Below are 15,122 nucleotides of genomic sequence, written 5' to 3' on the forward strand. Positions count from 1 at the left end.
ACATCTCCTTACTGTACTGGTACCAGGTCACATCTCCTTACTGTGCTGGTACCAGGTCACATCTCCTTACTGTGCTGGTACCAGGTAACATCTCCTTACTGTGCTGGTACCAGGTCACATCTTACTGTACTGGTACCAGGTCACATCTCCTTACTGTGCTGGTATTAAATTAGGTAGGTTTGTGAAATCATAGAGGAACTTTTTTAACATCCCAGAGGCAGCATTTATTACCAGAGTTACATGAAACATGGTTGTCTTCAGTATTATAATCTAGGCCTAATATGTAACTGGGTCATATGTGGCCAAAAAATAGGTCACTAGAACATAATATTGTATCCCTTTTTGGCATGTTAAAATAGGTCAGAATATTTGTCTTCTCAACATCTAGGTCAAGTTTAATACTGAGTTATCTGGGTCCTAGAAATAGATCATTAGGTCCAGTCTTATCGCTTTATTTTCTACACAATTTACATTAACTTTTTTTGTAGCATCAGTGGAAATTACAACAAAATTCATCTAACATGAAATCTAGGTCACTAAGTCAAGTCAAAGAGAAACAGTATTAAGATAATATACATAAAATCATAGAAAACATAGAGGTTGTTTCATTTAAGCATGTAAATAGAAAAACATTTTAATCAAAGGGGCTTTTGCTGCATCCAGAGAAGGAAGTACTAATGTGAGATTATGAAATGGGACAAAAAATACTTTAGAGATTACTGGAAGGTATTGTAAATGACTTGAATTACCTTTCTTTACATGAGCTAAAAACCATTTTTATGCCCCCTTTCAAAGAAGGAGGGGTATATTGTTTTGCAGATGTCGGTCGGTCTGTCCGTTGGTATGTAGACCAATCTGTTTCAGGATGATAACTCAAGTATGTTTGGGCCTAGGATCATAAAAGTTAATAGGGAGGTTGGTCATAACCAGCAGATGAATCCTATTGATTTTGAGATCAGTAGGTCAGAGGTCAAGATCACAGTGACCCGGAACTGTTAGTTTCTGATGATAACTCAAGAATGCTTGGGTCTAGGATGATAAAAGTTTATAGGGAGGTTGGTCATGAGCAGCAGATGACCCCTATTGATTTTGAGGTCAGTAGGTCAAAGATCAAGGTCACAGTGACCCGGAAAGGTTTAAACAGTTTCAAGATTATAGCTCAAGAATGTTTAGGCCTAGGATCATGAAAGTTGATAGGGTGGTTAATCATGACAAGCAGATGTCCCCTATTGACGTTGAGGTCAGTAGGTCAAAGGTCAAGGTCACAGTGACCCAAAACAGTTAAACGGTTTCCAGATGATAACTCAAGAATGCTTGGACCTAGGATCATAAAAGGTGATAGGGAAGTTGGTCATGACCCTTACTGATTTTGAGGTCAGTAGGCAAAAGGTCACAGTGACCCGGAACAGTTAAACCCTTTCCGGATGATAACTTGAGAACGCTTTGGCCTAGGATCACCAAACTTAAGGTTGATCATGACCAGCAGATGACCCCTATTGATTTTGATATCAGTAGGTCAAAGGTTAAGGTCACATTGACCCAGAACAGTAGAACTTTTTGTGTACACTGACCCAATAGTTTATGTACCTTGTGCAAATACTGAATGCATCAAGGGGGGCATTTAGTGTTCTACGAACTCTTGTTAAGGTTGAATTTTGAATTTTGACAAACTTAGAAATGCAGTTTGTGAAAGTTTTGGTCTGGGTATATAATTATTCAGTGGTAGTACATTCTATTTGTTGTGTTTTAGCTCCCCTGAGCATTGTGATTGCTCATTGTCCAGCGTCTGTCCACACTTAACTTGTGTATGCAATAGAGGCTGCATTTTTTATTTGATCTTCATGATTTTTATCAAAGTAATATGAGTCATCTGGGGTAAAAAACTAGGTCACTAGGTAAAATCAAAGAAAAACCTTTTGCATGCAATAGGAGCTGCATTTTTCGCTAGATATTAATGAAATTTGATCAGAATGTTTGTCATGTTGAAGTAAAGGCCAAGTTCGAATATTGGTCATCTGGGAGCAAATACTAGGTCACTAGGTCAAATCAAAGAAAAACCTTGTGTATGCAATTGGGGCTGCTCGTTTCACTGGATCTTCATGAAATTTGATCAGAATGTTTGTCTTGGTGAACTCTAGGTCAAGTTCAAGCAAGAATTATGGCCCCTTTTGGACTTAGAAAATATCAGATTTCTTGGTTATGTTTTGCGTTTAAGTCAACTTTTGTCCTTAATGGTCAGAGCTATTGCTTTAAAACTTGGAGCAGTTATCTGCCATTAAAAGCTGACTCTGCACAGCAAGTACCGTAACTCTACATTGCTTTTTGCAAGAATTATGGCCCCTTTTGGACTTAGAAAATCATGGGTAGGACAATATTTCTATTATACAGAGACGAAAAAATCAGATGAGCGTCTGCACCCCCAAGGCGGTACTCTTGTTTACTCCAATCCTCACGAAACTTTGTCAGAATGTTTGTTTTTATGAAACTTGGACAAGTTTTAATCTGGGTCATGTGGGGTCAAAAACTAGGTCACTAGGTCAAATCAAAGAAAATGCTTGTTTACACTTCAGAGACCACATTTTGGGGCCAATCTTAATGAAAATTGGTAAGAATATTTGTCACCATGAAATCCCTGACAAAAATTGGGTCAGGTTGGGTCAAAAGCCATCAATGAAAAATATTGTGCAGTCCCTGGTGGTTGGAAGTGCTTAAGTACTGTAGGTAGAGAGTTCTTTTTTTAAAAAAAAAGTTATAGAAGGAATTTCATTGAGCACAGATTTACATGGCAGACATTCAACAAAGTCTACCAGGAATTTCAGAGAACACAAATTTTCATGCATATGTTCAAACAAATTCATGTTTATGTCATTTCTGTATCAGTGTTTTTTCATTGTAGGTATTCTACAAACTGTAGGTAATATTAGCAAATGCAGAAGAATTTGCTTATGATTGTCTAGTTTATTGGTTAGTTCTGAAGTTTTTTTGTACGGTATATAAACAAATGAAATTTTTACAAAAGTTTGTGGAAATAACTGTTTACAGAAGATAAATCAACAAAATGGTTTGTCAGAGATACTTATTTTTGACAGCTAATAAGGTCTAGAACAGATACACAAACATTCTCCCATGATGTTTTCAGAACATATTCTCCATTTTCACATTTCCAAAGAATTCTGGTATTATTCTGATAGAGTGCCTTCAGTGTTGACGTCATGTTGTCAGGGTCGACTTGTTCTTGAAGCATCAGTACAATTGGCATTCTCTTCTCATAAGCTTTATCTAGTTCAGAAAGACAAAAGTAATTAGCTAGGAAGTTGTTTGAAACCACTACGATTAGGACTGAAGCAGCATCAAGCAATCTGAAGGTTTCCTCATGGGTATTAAAACCAGGCCGAAAATGCTCGTCTCCGGTACAGACCAGAGTTCTGTCTATGCCAGTCATCAGTTGTAGGTTTTCATTGAGTTGCTTCAGTATATGTGAGTGAACAAATTCTTCGTCTTTGCTGTTGAATGATAGAAATACAGCAAACTGGTATTTCCCGTCACCATCTCTTAAATTGTTTATGACATTTGTTCTGTTTTGACTCTTTTTCTTTTGCTTGGTTCTTTTGTAAATGATTATTGCGCAGGAAAATAAAATAAGAAATGTCACTACTGCTGAAATGCTGGTGGAAATTATAACTGTTTTCCGCTCACAGATTTTCTGTACCATTTCTACAGTGTTGACATTTATGTCATTGTGTTGTCCATTTTCATCCAAGCATTTCAGCCTTTGAGAATGCATGTTGATGAGACTTGTAGATATAAGCCACTGGATGAAAGGTTTAGCTTCACAAACTGAGCACAAAATTGGATTTAACCTCAAAATCACTTTGTTTTTAGAAGAGTTTATTTTGCTTCCTTGTGTAATAGTGTTTAAAAAGTTTATAGACAGGGAATCCAGGATATGAATGTTGTTACCTTGTAAGTCAAGAACTTTCAGATTTTCAAGGTCATTTAAGTTGAAGGTCACTTGCTCCAGTCTGTTAAACGAAAGGTCAGCTACTTCAATGGATTGTTGATTTTTAAAGAGTTTGGAAGGAATGTTTTGTAATCCATTAGCTGACAGTCGAATTAGTTTTAGATATCTTAGTCCTGAAAACAGATTCTGAAACAAAAAACTGTCTTCATCAACCATTTTGTACAACTGGTTTTTAGATAAGTCTAAGCGCCTGAGGTTTCGGAAACAGGACAGGAATGTTGGATGCAAAAATTCCATTCCATTGTCCGATATATCAAGGTTCTGAATTGCAGAAAAATAGAACTTATCACAAAGCAGTCGAACATCAACTCGTTTGAAGTTATTTTGTTGTATTTTAATAGTCTTTGTAAACCATTTGGGATCTATGTCTATTTGCATTGTAATATTATATAACCAGAAAGAAGTTAAATGTGGAACAACGCCACTGTAGTTAACAGTTTTTGGGGCAAACAGTTTTTTGTAATCCCAAAAACGAGTTCTAGAAAAGAGTAAAGTTTTGTTGTAAGCAATTAGTTTGCCAGGTAGGACAGATATTACTTGTTTTGGCAGTACCGCATGAGATAGATCAAACACTTGTAGATGTTTTGCAACATCTACTGACAGCGAAGTATCATGAAAATCGCCAATTGTTGCATAGGATGCATTGAGAACTTCTATGTATTTAAATTTCTCCAGTGATGTAAGATTTAAATCAGATACTTGGGACTTGCTGATGTCAATGCTGGTTATGTTTCTTGGAAGTAGAGCTTCTACTAAGTTGTCATCAAAAGCGTATGTACCTGTGTAAAAGTTCCAGTGAGAGAGAACAATTTTTTTCAATTCTGGAAGTATATTTGATCCATTTATCGCTAATTTAAAATCTTCAATTGTGAGGTTCCCACAGCCATTGAACTCTAGTGTTTTCACATGGTCCAACCCAGAAAAAGAGTTTTGAAATATTTGTGGGTACCAAACACGTATATGGAGCTCCTGTAGTGACTTCAGTTGGTTAAAACAACCATCTTTAAACACCAGATGTGTATGTTCATCTTCAGTAAATTCCAAGTATTGTAATTTTCTCCAGTTTTCATCCATAAAAGTTGAAGTATTTAGTACCAGAGTGTCTGGTGTTTCGTTATCTAGTCGAAATTTTAAAATTCCTGTTGGAATATCCTGAGGTATGTGGTTACATACAATAGTTACAGTGTCATCCTGTCTACAATTTCTGCTCAAAACTTTTTCTCCATTAAGAACAGATAAATAAGGAATCAGTGTTACCAGTAAAATGACACTCATTTTCATTTTAAATTTAAGAAGTGAACTCCTTGTATATTGACTACTAGTAACAGAAGTTTCACTCAACAAGGAAGTTTGGAAAAGGTACCAAATAAAGAAATTAAATTGCTGTAATTAAATGTAAAATATTTGGCAAATATTGATTTAACAGCTTTTCATTTGAGGCCATCAGTTTTTTTAGCTCACCTGAGCCAAAGGCTCATGGTGAGCTTTTGTGACTGCTCATTGTCCATTGTCTGTCGTGCGTCATGTGTCCGTCAACATTTTCTAAAAAAGTCTTCTTGAAAACCACTGGGCAAAATTACATCAAACTTCATAGGGATGATCCTTGGGTAGTCCCCTTTCAAAATTGTTCAAAGAATTGAATTATATGTAGAACTCTGGTTGCCATGGCAACTGAAAGGAAAAACTTTAAAAACCTTCTTGTCCAAAACCGCAAGGCCTAGAGACTTGATATTTGGCATGTGGCATCATCTAATGAATGATTGAATTATATGTAGAACTCTGGTTGCCATGGCAACTGAAAGGAAAAACTTTAAAAACCTTCTTGTCCAAAACCGCAAGGCCTAGAGACTTGATATTTGGCATGTGGCATCATCTAATGGTCCTCTAAGAAGATTATTCAAATTATGCCCCTGGGATGAAAAGAGGCCCTGCCCTGGGAGTCCCAAGTTTAACATAGACTTATATAGGAAAAAAATTAAAAATCTTTTTAATCCCCCGCCATGGCGGAGGGATTATAGGAATGGTCTGCGTCCTTCCGTCCGTAACAAAATCGTGTCCGGTCCATATCTCCTAAACCCCTCGAAGGATTTTCATGAAACTTGGGTCAAATGATCATCTCATCAAGACGATGTGCAGAACCCATTAGTCAGCCTTGTCTGTTCAAGGTCAAGGTCACAACTCAAGGTCAAAGGTTTGAGCCTTCCATTTTGTGTCCGCTCTATATCTCCTAAACCCCTTGAAGGAATTTTATAAAACTTGGGTCAAATGATCACCTCATCAAGACGATGTGCAGAACCAATGAGTCAGCCATGCCGGCTCAAGGTCAAGGTCACAACTCAAGGTCAAAGGTTTGAGCCTTCCATTTTGTGTCCGCTCTATATCTCTTAAACCCCTTGAAGGAATTTTATAAAACTTGGGTCAAATGATCACCTCATCAAGACGATGTGCAGAACCCATGAGTCAGTCATGCCGGCTTAAGGTCAAGGTCACAACTTAGGGTCAAAGGTTTTAGCCTTCCTGTCCGCTCTATATCTCCTAAACCCCTTGAAGGATTTTCCTCAAACTTGGGTCAAATGATCACCTCATCAAGGCGATGTGCAGAACTTATGAGTCAGCCATGTCGGCTCAAGGTCGAGGTCACAACTGAAGGTCAAAGGTTTGAGGCTTCTATTTTGTGTCCGCTCTATATCTCCTAAACCCCTTGAAGGAATTTTATAAAACTTGGGTCAAATAATATCCTCATCAGAACGATGTGCAGAAATTATGAGTCAACCATGCCAGCTCAAGGTCAAGGTCACAACTAAGTGTCGAAGGTTTGAGCCTTCCATTTGGTGTCCACTCTGTATCTCCTTAACCCCTTGAAGGATTTTCATCAAACTTGGGTCAAATGATCACCTCATCAAGAACTCATGAGTCAGCCATGTCAACTCAAGGTCAAGGTCACAACTGAAGGTCAAAGGTTTCAGCTCTGTATCTCCTAAACCCCTTGAAGGGTTTTCATGAAACTTTGGTCAAATGATCACCTCATCAAGACGTTGTGCAGAATTCATGAGTCAGCCATGTCAGTTCAAGGTCAAGGCCACAGCTAAAATCAAAGGTTTACCCTTTCACTATCCATAGCAGTGGCGGGGGATTTAGCTGTCTTTCAGACTGCCTTGTTGTCCTAAAGTTCAAGGCCTAGGCCTTTGATATTTGCTGTGTAGCATTGCCTAGTGGATCGCTTATAAGATTGTTCAAATTATACCCCTGGGGAGAAATGAGGCTCCGCCCTGGGATCACTTGTTATATGAGTTATATAGGAAAAAGTACTTTGAAATTATTAGATCATAGTTCCTAGACTGTTTAATTATAATTATCTGATGACCTTAAGTGATTAGGGGTCACCTGACTGTGACTTTGACCTACTGACCTACTTTCTTGTTTTTGTGCCCCCCCATGAGTGATGGGGGCATATAGATTTGGTCTTGTCCATCCGTCCGAAGTTCGTGACGCGCCTAGCTTGAAAAGTATTTGATATAAATTGATGAATCCTTGCATGAGTCTTTATTATGATATGAACTTGAGCACCTCCTATTTTTCGTCTGGCTTCGCCCCCTATTTTCAGAGTTATGGCCCCTGAAATAGTCAAAAATGCACATTTTCACCTTGTGACATGCCTAGCTCAAAAAGTATTTGATATTGATTCATGAAACCTTGCTTGAGTCTTAATCTTGATATGAACTTGCGCATCTCCTTTTTTTTATCTCGTTTCCCCCCCCTATTTTCAGAGTTATGGCCCCTGAAATAGTCAAAAATGCACATTTTTATCTTGTGACACACCTAGCTCAAAAAGTATTTGATATTGATTCATGAAACCTTGCATGAATCTTAATCATGATATGAACTTGCGCACCTCCTTTTTTCATTTGGGTCCACCCCCTATTTTCAGAGTTATGGCCTCAAAAATGCACACTTTCACCTTGTGACACGCCTAGCTCAAAAAGTATTTGATATAGATTCATGAAACCTTGCATGAATCTTAATCATGATATGAACTTGGGCACCTCCTATTTGTCATTTGGGTCCACCCCATATTTTTAGAGTTATGGCCCCTGAAATAGTCAAAAATGTACATTTTCACTTTGTGACGCACCTAGCTCAAAAAGTATTTAATATAAATGGTTGAAAACTTGCATAAGTCTTTATCATTATATAAACTTGCACACCATTGATTTTTTGGCTGGCTCCACCCCCTATTTTTAAAGTTATGGCCCTTGAAATAGTAAAAAAATGCACTTTTTCACCTATGTGCCTAGCTCAAAAGGTATATAGATGTAAATTCAGAAAACCTTGCTGGTGTCTTTATTGTGATGTGACCTTGCTCACTTGGCATTCTTCTTGAGAATCTTAGCTCTTATTACAGAGTTATGGCCCTTGAAATAGCCAAAATAGTGGATTTTTTGTTTGTGATGCTCATAGCTGAAAAAGTATAGGCCCTAGAATAATGAATCCTTTTCATAAAATGTTTGTTGAGGCTATACCCCATTAAAACTGCAAACATTTGAATTATTGCCCCTTATTTGTGACAGATGTACCAGTGGGGGGCACACCCTGTGTCCTACAAAATCATTCTAGTTTAAGATACAGCCTTGAAATTTGGATGACATACACAGTTTAGCACACCGATTTTAAAACTGACTTTCAGGGACCATGAATGTGACCTACTGACCTACTTTCTTTATATTTTAGCATCAGTTTGACATTTGAAACAGGTGGATCATATTACACAGGTGAGCAATTCAGGCTAATCATGACCCTCTTGTTTAATTACATTTATTACTATCAATTGAAACATGCTTAGTAACTAGGGACTTGTTTCACATGTATATTTCATTTTTAGCTCGACTATTCAACGAATAGGGGAGCTATCCTACTCGCCCCGGCGTTGGCGTTAGCTTGAGCGTGAGCATCACACAAATGTTAAAGTTTGCGTACCACCCCAAATATTTTCAAAGTCCATTGAGATATTGCTTTGATATTTTGCATACTTGTTTACCATCATGACCCCAGTCTGTAAAAAGGAGGAGGCAACTCTATCAAGCATTTTGACTGAATTATGGCCCCTTTTCCACTTAGAATATGCTTATTGTAATGTTAAAGTTTGCATACCACCCCAAATATTTTCTAAGTCCATTGAGATATTGCTTTGGTATTTTGCATACTTTTTAACAATCATGACCCTAGTCTGTAAAAAGGAGGAGGCAACTCATCAAGCATTTTGACTGAATTATGGCCACTTTTCGACTTAGAATATGCTTATTGTAATGTTAAAGTTTTACTCATAGCTTATATTATACTATCAAGCACTGAGAATTGTCGAGCGAGCTGTCCACTGACAGCTCTTGTTAGTTCACCTGAGCACAAAGAGCTCATTGTGAGCTTTTAGTTTCATTGATTGACCACCCATCTATATTTATGATTTCTTCATGTTAGTTATACAATGTATAATATTATTAAACCACATTTTTTCAAAACATCTTAGTATCTCAAGGAAATTCAGCCATCAAAAAAGAAATGGTTATATTTGTTAGACTGATTTGAAATATTGGTCCTCAGGTCAATTTTGACTTTGGGCTTCTACAGGAATATATTACTTTTGGTGACATCTTTGCATATTAAAAAAATTCCAATGTGTAGATTTGATGAAATTTTTGTAGTTGTATTTTCTATCATATGGCTAGATATAATGTTAAGGTCTATGTTCTTAATTGTTCAAGGTTAGCTGAATTTCAGTTGGAGTCATTTACTATTGCTGCTTATTTTTAGCTCACCTGTCACATAGTGACAAGGTGAGCTTTTGTGATCACCCTTCGTCTGTCGTCCGTGCGTCAACAATTCCTTGTCTGCACGATAGTGGTTTCATTTATGATTTTATTTTAACCAAACTTGCACACAACTTGTATCACCATTAGTGGAGCAGCTTAGTGAGAAAATCTAAGGAAATACTTCACTTGATGATACAAGTATGAAATTTACACTAAATGTTCATCATATGGCCCAGATTCAAAAATGATCGAGGGCCACCTAAAAATCATCCATTTTCAAGATGGCCTCCAAACTTCAAAATGGCTGCCAGAATTGAGGCATTTTTCATATAATCAGGATCTGTATGTTTCTAAAATATCATATTTGTTGGGATATAACATGCTTTTCACTATCAATTTGTTCCCATAAGCTGATTGTTTTATTTTTAATGTTGCCCTTTCCAAATATCGACCTATTTAAGAAGGTCGTCATCTTTAAAATGACCGCCAGACTTTTAGATAGCGTTCTTATCACGGCCAAGTTTGAGTTTTCTACTTTTAGTGCTATAACCATCGACTATTGATTAGAGCCTGGTCTCAGATAAACCTGAAAGCATATTATTATGATATTGGCCTGAAATAAGCTAATATGGTTTATATGGACGTCTCTTCTTTTCAATCTCGTCTCTGTTCTATCCTTCATTTCTTGCTTTGTTTCACTGAGAAACAGTCTCAAAATCATGGCAATACTGAACCATTGCTTATCAGCTGAAACAAAATCTTTAATTAAATGATATGTGTAATGATTCTATAGAATGAACTACAAACACTACAAGGGCATACTGATATAGTTCATAATGTCATGTAACTCAGAATGGGGTTCAGTGACAACTTCAATACGTATAAAAAAATCAAAACAGGTATCCCATACAGCAAAATGTTAAAATATATATTGAAGGCGGTAAAAGGATAGTCCCTTGGGGAGTACATACTTTGTATTAACAGATACCAAATTTGAATATATCATTGTAAGTTTAAGTATCTGTGCTTTTGTTTATGTTCTATTTCAAACTCTTGATATTGCCGAAAAGAGTTTAATAGAAGACCTCCTACACTATGGAATAGCTTTCTTAGATGTGTAGAAAATTAAACTAAACTATAATGCGGGTAAAACAAGACGTATCACTAATGGTGATGAATACCCCCAGACATCAGCTTATTGTCAGAGGAACAGGGTTATTGAAAATATGATACATTGCTTTGTATATTGTACAGGGAGAAAATGTACAAAGACGCACAAAAAATGGTGTGCAAAACTGTATAAGATATCCAAACTTCACTGCTGTACCTTAAAAAATAAGTAGGTCAAGATCAAGGACACTGAAAGTCAGTTTTGAAATGTTTGTTCAAAAAGTGGTTCGAATTTTATGGCAATATCTTTAAAAAAAAAGAAAGAATTAGGTCTGTAGGTCAAGGTCATGGACAAGGGACCATGTAATCTGCTTTTTAATCTTGTCTTTTGGCAGTTTCTGTGATATGGAGGCCCCATAACCACAAATCAAATCAGGCCTGCAACATTTTCGTTTATGTCGTGTTTGGAGACCTGTGGGTTTCCACTTTTTTATTTTATTATATCACCATGGGTCATCAACTAGTTATACTTAACATATAAAGTATGTTAAAAAATTCAATGTAACTCTGTTCGTATTTGAAACAAATACAGGGCCACAACTTAGTCAAAAATCATTCAGTTGGAACGTGTTTTGCACATGCATAACTAGACTTGGTACCAATGATAATAGTAATAACAAGGTGTGATAAAAGTCTGGCATACAATGACTGATAAGTAGCGCGAACATTTTTTCCATATACATATATAGAAAAAGTAATAAAAGGCTATGACTATGTGAAAAATAATTCAAATGGAACATGCTTTGCACATGTACAACTTGACTTAAGAACAATGATAATTGCAAGGTTTGATAAAGGTCTCGCATATGATGACCGAGAAATAGCGCGGACAAAAGTTTTCCATATACATATAAAGAAAGAAAAATAAAGGGCCATAACTAAGTGAAAAATCATCCTAAAGGAACCCGCTTCGCACATGCGCAACTTGGCTTTGTAGAGATAATAATTACAAGGTTTGATTGAAAACTGGCAAATAATTGCTGAGAAATAGCGCAGACAAATTCCGTATACAGACAGACGGACCGGAATCCAGAATAGCCACTAGTTATTTCGGGGTATAATGATAACTGCGCAAACCAATAAAATGATCATAGCAACAAAAGGTGCCGATATTGTTTGCAATTTATATATAAACAGAAATGCGCTTTCTCCATGTAATCACGAAGAAGCCGATAATCGTATATTTGTTCATGCAAAGCATGCCTCATTGTCAGGAAACCGAACAATTACAATTATTAATTAGTTCTTGCTATGGCAGGGTATTGATGTTTTGTGGCTTGCTTAATTGGTCCTCACTCAAAGGCATCGCCATTGTTTCTTGCTTTTACCCGTTACGACACTGTTTCTGCATTTGTCGGCAAGGGCAAGACATCTTCATGGCAGGAATGGAATGTTTGTGAAACAGCTACAGTTCAAAGTATTTTATAGTCTCAGTGTTGCCAAATACACATTAACTGAGTAGGAAATGGATACATTAGAAATTTTTTTAGTTATATTGTATGCTCGATCAAGCACGACATGCAAGATGGATGAAGCTCGACTTGATTTGTTTGCCCGGAAACAAAGAGCGTATAATGCGATTCCACCAACAAAAGGTACTCTGAAACAATTCATCAAGAGAGCAATTTTTCAGGCAGGCCATGTCTGGGGTAAAGCAGCTGTTACCATGCAGCAACTGCCGCCTCCGTCAAACTGGGGATGGTTGAAGCAGAACAATGTGTGGATCCCTTATCGGATGGAATTGTCTGAATGCTTCCAGGTCCTTCAAAAGTGTGGCTGCAAAAGGACTACCTGTACTGGAAATTGCAAGTACCGCCGCTTAGGTCTGTTATGCACAGCAATTTGATGTTGCAACTGTTAAGAAAATGACTAAATGCAGTATATGCATATTTTGTTTGTTTCGATTAGAACACGATTTCCGATGTGTATAGTGTCATGGGTATAGTAAATCAACAGAGATAGTTTCTTAAGGTTTGCATTATAAGAAAATGTTGCTCTTGACTGTGCAAGTGCTCACGCTGTCCTATTTTCTTTATCCCGTCGGGGTTTATAAGACGCATTTTCTAACGATGTTAATTTATTGCATTGAATGTAATTTGTGTGTAATGTATATAAAACTTATATTGGTTGGTGTGCTTCAGATTTTACCATTGTTCGAAAACAAAACTGCAAGTTATGAAAACTTAAGTGTTGAGATGTCTAAGCCATGAGCTTAGGCATACAAAATTGATTACAAATAAAAAGAATAAGAATACTACAGATTGATATTCTATTCTAAACTGAAACGAAAGTGTATAAATAAAACCAAGGAGCTGCGTTCAATAAATGCTTGATGCCCCCGTGGCATCCTTGTCGATAGATTTTGAAGTCCAAAACGAGGTCAAGGTCAGACTGAGGTCAGGTGATGTTTGAAGATGAGGAATGGTCACAGTTTACATCTGTATTAGTATCAATTCATTCTTGTAAGGGGTATTGATGCTAGACGAAACGGTCCCATTTGGTTAACCAAGAGATGGCCCATATGAAGCATTCTAAGTCCAAAATGAGGTCAAGGTCAAACTGAGGTCAGGTGATGTCTGAAGATGAGGAATGGTCACAGGTTACATCTTCTTTAGTATCAAGTCATTCTAGTAAAGGGTATTGATGCAAGACGAAACGGTCCCATTTGGTTAACCTCGTATGGACGGACGGACGGACGGACGGACGGACAGGACAATCACTATATGCCTTCCGCATCAGTAGATGCTGGGGGCATAAAAATGCTATCGTTTTTATGTATTACATGCTTGCCACAAATCAAGTACTGAAAAGTAAATACAAAATGGCGGCCATTTTGTTTTTGTTGCGGCCATCTTGAAAACTACATTATTTCAAGTGGCCCTTGATCTTTTGTTAAAACGCATGCCAGGTAGTTACTGTCTTGTAAATTTGATGCTTGTATCATCAACTGAAGTATTTTCTCACTAAGCTGCTCCACTACATAAGGTCACGGTTCCTTTCTTGAACTGGCCAGATCCAATTATGGGTTCCAGAGTTATGGCCCCTGAAAGGGCCAAAATTAGCTATTTTGACCTTGTCTGCACAATAGCAGCTTTATTTATTATTTAATTTTAACCAAACTGGCACACAACTTGTATCACCACGAGATCTTGGTTCCTTTCTTGAACTGGCCAGATTCCATTATGGGTTCCAGAGTTATGGCCCCTTAAAGGGCCAGAATTAGCTATTTTGACCTTGTCTGCACAATAGCAGCTTCATTTATGATTTGAATTTAAGCAAACTTGCACACAACTTGTATCACCATAAAGTCTTGGTTCCTTTCTTGAACTGGCGAGATTCCATTATGGGTTCCAGAGTGATGGCCCCTGAAAGGGCCAAAATTAGCTATTTTGACCTTGTCTGCACAATAGCAGCTTCATTTATGATTTGAATTTAATCAAACTTGCACAAAACTTATGTCACCGTAAGATCTTGGTTCCTTTCTTGATCCGGCCAGATCCCACAATGGGTTCCAGAGTTATGGCCCCTGAAAGGGCCAAAATTAGCTATTTTGACCTTGTCTGCACAATAGCAGCTTCATTTATGATTTGATTTTAACCAAACTTGCACACAACTTGTATCACCACGAGATCTTGCTTCCTGTCTTCAACTGGCCAGATTCCATCATGGGTTCCAGAGTTATAGCCCCTTAAAGGTCCAAAATTGGCTATTTTGGCTTTTGCAGCCATATAGAGACTTCGTTTATGGTTTTATTTGACACAAACTTCCAAATTATCTCCAGCAATAATAAATCTTGGATTCCATGACAAATCAGATCCAATCGTAGGTTCCAGAGTTATTTTATATCTGATTACCTCCCCAGATTGTAATCAAAATGGATTTATATCAGTAAGTACTTATAGGACTTATTTGAAATTTCATTATTGTAATTAGTTGGACAGAGACAATCAGGGTAGATAACTATGGACTGGTTTTATGTCAAATTACCTCCCTTTATTTCAAATTAAAATGGGTATATCTCCATAACTAATGAAGATACTGATCTGAAATTTCATTTATGTCAACAGATTTATTTGGCAGATCCTTCTTTTGTTCACTTACAATATTTATTTTTTTAATTACTTCCC

The 15,122-nt window shown here is 37.1% G+C and overlaps 1 protein-coding gene across 1 annotated transcript in view; it reads left to right on the forward strand.

Annotated features, from left to right (window-relative positions):
• LOC123545086 (DNA annealing helicase and endonuclease ZRANB3-like) overlaps positions 1-15,122 on the forward strand; it is a 155,934-nt gene that overhangs the window by 41,652 nt on the left and 99,160 nt on the right.

Source organism: Mercenaria mercenaria, chromosome 1 (genome assembly GCF_021730395.1).
Source record: "Mercenaria mercenaria strain notata chromosome 1, MADL_Memer_1, whole genome shotgun sequence".
Taxonomy (NCBI): domain Eukaryota; kingdom Metazoa; phylum Mollusca; class Bivalvia; order Venerida; family Veneridae; genus Mercenaria; species Mercenaria mercenaria.